At 38.7% G+C, this 4981-nt stretch overlaps 1 pseudogene; it reads right to left on the bottom strand.

Annotated features, from left to right (window-relative positions):
• Positions 1-2781: 2781 nt before the first annotated feature.
• Positions 2782-2900, bottom strand: LOC145401483 (5S ribosomal RNA; annotated as a pseudogene).
• Between the last annotated feature and the right edge of the window lie 2081 nt (positions 2901-4981).

The following is a 4981-nucleotide window of genomic DNA, read 5'->3' as shown; positions in this document are numbered from 1 at the left end:
GAAATTTAAGTTAATAATTACCCTGTGTGAAGGCAGGCATATTCAGGCTTTTGCAAGCCCTATTCAAGGCACTGTGCCTGTCCCTGTCATCCAGAATCTCCAGGAGGCGGCCGACGCCGTCGTACACAGAATTCCACAGTGTCACTGGGCACAAGCAGCCGATGCGTGAATATAGTTAAATGAAATGTACCGGTACCGAGTACCGACAAAATATGCTCAAAAATAATATACCGTCGGTACCAACTTCAGTACATGACGAAAAAAGTAGTGTCACTACTGCTACCGGTACTCGAATTGTAACTCGGTACTTTTGTACCTCGGTACTTGCCACCTATGTATACATATACATCTATCTATCTATCTGTCTATCTATTTACGTGTAAACAAAGAATCGGTGGGTGAACATTCTTGGTTATGTTTTTAAGCAGAAAGTGGCTGGGGCGAAGAAAGTTTTGTGGCATGTGTAACAGGATAGTGTGAAGACGGGGATATAAAATGCTCCCAAGGATAAGGAAAGATTTTAAGATGTCTCATCCATTCTATGTCGGGAAGTAGGGAACAGTGGACTCATTTCTTTTACCTTTCATTAATATTTTTTCTTGTGTACACTAAGCTGTATAGCCATTGGAACTGGAGACTTCGGTTCACCTATTTCTTAGCGATTATATTACACGTCATCATTCGCTTGTACGAGTAGGAGTATGTTTCTACGTTTTTGTACTTTGCGTGGGCACCACAAATGACCGTTATGAAAGTTTAAGATGCAGAGTAAATTGATGAGAGAGGGACGTTCTGTCGTCACAGAGACAAAAAATATTTTAATGCCTGAGGTCCCAGTGTGTAAAATTTAACTGTTTGGTATATTTAAGAAGAGAACAATATGCAACGCACTGGCATCACCAACACTTTTGCAGCCCCCCCCCCCCCCCACACACACACAAATGACACTAGGACGCAGTACTTGGTTGTCTTCCAATACGCCATACTCGACTTACCCACGGTCACCTCATGACCAATGATCAGCCTTACATTTATTGAAGCTGCCAGGCACGCCTCAGTGTTTCCCATAAACCTCTACACTGTCCCCTACTCCATTACATATGACACAACTTCTCATAACTGGTTCGACTTCGTAGGACCCAAACACCAGTGACGTTGTACGTGAATCTCGCTCCTTGTACATTACTCGTCTTAAGTCCATTCTCAGTCTTTCCAACTCAAAAATTTCCACCTGTCTGCTGGAAAATGTGTCTCATTTAATTACCTATGAACAAATCTTTTCCCTCTCTTCCACCCCGTTGCTCTACCATAGTGCCTAATGGCCTCTGTCACCTAGCTTAAGAATGTTCGTTCCTTCATTATTCAGTCAACCAATGAAATATTTTCCTAGAAATGGCCGCCAAATATAATCTGGCTTCAGTGTTCTTCCTTCACTGCCCAGTGGTGATCATGGTGAGAATAGACCTTAATATCTGGCTAACGAGGGAGGTACGCCATAAGTTCAGTGATGACAAAATTAAACCATTACACCTATATAAAAATACAATGTTTCCTTGGATAAAAAATGCTCTTTTGATATGCAGATATGTCATAGCTTTGTAAAACACGGTTGTGGTCATGAAAGTGCTGATTTCCCAAGGGTCATGTTATCCAAAGACATATTTTCTTGTAAGGACCTGTTCTTTTAATGGATCAGATCCCTATGAAATTTTTCTACCACCCGCTCACCCCACCGACCGACCTACCTTCCCGCCCATCCACACCACCACTTTCCACCCAACAGCCAACCCACCTAATTCAGTCACCCACTCACCCATCTACCCATCATCCATCCCTTGACCCCACTCAGTCCCAACCCTCCCAGTCACTCATCCTGCCCTTGCACACATGCACTCGCCCACACGCACACCCAGTCCATTCACCTAAATATTAAAAAATGACCCTCGAACTCATGAAAGGAGGCGAAAGTTAAAACAAAGAAAGATGATTCAGAAAGAGCGGAATTAAGTGAGCTTGTCAAGAATAGAGAGAAGAAAAAAGAAAAAGGTATATGGATCAGATCAAAGAAACCATCAGAAAAGGAAAAAGTATGAAATAGGTCCGAAGTAAAATGGCACTGGGAAAGCAAAAATTATATCGCTGAAAGACAAAAACGGTGAAGTCACTTGATGCAGAGATAAGATGGTGATGAGAGTTGAAGAATTTCACAGAGAAATCATCAAAGACAGTACTAATAGCTAACTTTTCAGCTGAAACAAGTGAAATACCTGAGATAACATCAGACGAAGTAAACATTTCGGTTAAAAGTATGAAAAGAGTAAAGGCCCCAAGAGAAGATGGGACAGTAGCGGATTTACTGTCGGATGCAGGAGTACAAGTACAAGACAGGTTCGCCCAGTTGTCTACTCAGTGTATCAAGAAGAAGAAAATTCCCAAAACGTGGTGTAATGCAATAGTTATTTTACGTTACAAGAAAGGCGACTCAAAAGATCATAGTAAATATCGGCCCGTTAGCTTATAACCAGTTATTTAGAAACTCTTCACTAAAGTCCTTACGAACAGAATAACAAATCTGGAAGAAAACCAACCTCGTAAACAGGCAGGATTCCGAAGTTGGTATATGACTACTGATTACACACGATGAATCATGTAACTGAGGAAACTCATTCATTCATTCACTGCCAGTCGGCATGCATCCCAGACAGGGTGGCCAAGGGCTTAGAGTTAATTGTTTTACAGGGAGGGGCACTAATCCTCCACAAACCCCACTTGACGTAGGGATGCCAACAGCATCTGGTGTTCCCCGGCGGTCACCCATCCAAGTACTAACCAGACCCAACGTTGCTTAACTTCGCTGATCGATCGGGAAGCGGTGTACTCAACGTGGTATGGTTAACCACTGTGCTTAGGTTTTGTTGGTTACGAAATGGCTATTGTCTCAGTGGAACGAATAGTAATCATAAATTCATTGCGTGAAGGAGTAAACGAAAACATTGCAAAACTGCCCGAAATCACATATAAAGGGAGAACTGCTGCAGTTTAGTTACGTTAAGACTCGGAAAAGAGAAAAAGATTTAGAAGGGCGTGCGTCAGGGAGATACAATTTCACCAAAATTATATACAGCATGCCTAGAAAGTAATTTGAAAATGCCAGACGGGGAGAATATTGGAGTAAACATAGACGGAGAAAACCAAAACTTTTTTAAAGTATGAAGATTACATTGTCCTAATCTCAGAAACAGCAGAGATAATGCAAGAAACGTTTAGTGGCCTAAGCAGAGAAAATCTTAAAGCAGTTCTAAAAATGAACCGGAGTAAAACTCCCATACGCCCATACCCTCATACACCAAAAAGCGTCATCAGAATAAAGGAAGAAATTATAAAGATGTAGAGGAGTACAATTACTTTAGGAAAATACCAAAATTAACGAAACACCATGATAACAAAATGAAAAAATGCATTACAATTGGATGGAAAGCTTTCGGTAATCATAGATACATCATGAAAAGTTGCTTGCCAGTATGCATGAAGAGAAAAGTATATAACGAAAGTATAATTCCATCTACGACATTCACTTGTGAGGCCTGGAAACTGACAAAATCCATGGAAAATCAACCCAATCCGTTCTCAAAGATCAATGGAAAGGTCATTGTAGGGAACATCTTGAAAAGACAGTTAGGAATGAACTTGAATGAGTGCTGACTAAACGCAAAGACATTATAGGAGTTATAAAAAACAGAAATGCAGGTGGTCCGGTCATGTAGCTAGATTATAGGGATAACCAATGGAGCAAGAGGCTGACTGATAGGACTGGAAGAGACTGTAAATGTAGAAGAAAAAGTCCAGGCAGGAAGTGGAGAGATGTGATAGAAAAGTTTCCAGGCAAAACATGGCAGAGATTGGCTCAGTCAAGGAATTCGTGGAAAATATTTGTAAAGGCTATTGTTCAGCGATGTACTTGCAATGATATATATATATATATATATATATATATATATATATATATATATATATATATATATATATATATATATATCCCATTGGATCCCAGGGGTGGTGGGGCCAGGCATGGCACTGGGTGGGTACTAAGCGTACCGCCCTCCGCCTATCGCCTCATAGTCGCGAAGCTCATAGGTCCCTACCCGGGGGTTCCCTACTTATTAAGGACCTTAAAAATCCCAGTTCTGTCCAATATTCCTGACACTGAGCTCCAATGGGATATATATATATATATATATATATATATATATATATATATATATATATATATATATATAAAATGCGAACCACTCAATAGTTCGACTAGCACCCCACAATTAACGCTATAAGTTCTTCAACAGGTAAACTACTCTGTATTTTCCATCTCTAGTATAGATAGCCTTTGTACTGATATTCTGATTTCGCAGAGCAAGCGTGCTAATTTTATACTTTACCTTTTTTCATCTCTTCCCTTTATGCTCCTGTTTTTCTTATGTAAGCTTATATAATGAAACTTAAAAAAAAAAAAAAAAAACAGGTTTTATATTATTCTAACATTGATTGCTGTCTTTTCAACATTTAGATCCACTGATGATGGAGACTGTGTCCGAAAAGTATGGAATAATAAAGATGCTGTTCATGACATCGCTGGTGCAACTTTTCCTGGCAAGACTAAGGTTCCGAAGAGGATGATTTATTGATTTATTGCCAAGATTATATATATATATATATATATATATATATATATATATATATATATATATATATATATATATATATATATATATATATATATATATAGATGGATAGGTAGATATATAGATGGATAGATAGATATAGTTATTTTTTTGTTATATTTTTCTAATAAACCTAATATTTTCTTATTCAAAATTATTGCATAGTATGTAGTGTGAGCTTTTTATTCGATACACTTCTTCATAGTAAATATACCAGTATCTTTTTAGAACTATTCTCATATATACGGTCATCCTTTTAAGGATTT

The sequence above is a fragment of the Coenobita brevimanus genome, chromosome 55 (assembly GCF_032717465.1).
Source record: "Coenobita brevimanus isolate Jiangsu-jjx chromosome 55, ASM3271746v2, whole genome shotgun sequence".
In the NCBI taxonomy this organism is placed as follows: domain Eukaryota; kingdom Metazoa; phylum Arthropoda; class Malacostraca; order Decapoda; family Coenobitidae; genus Coenobita; species Coenobita brevimanus.
This window is presented reverse-complemented; position numbering and strand designations above follow the sequence as displayed.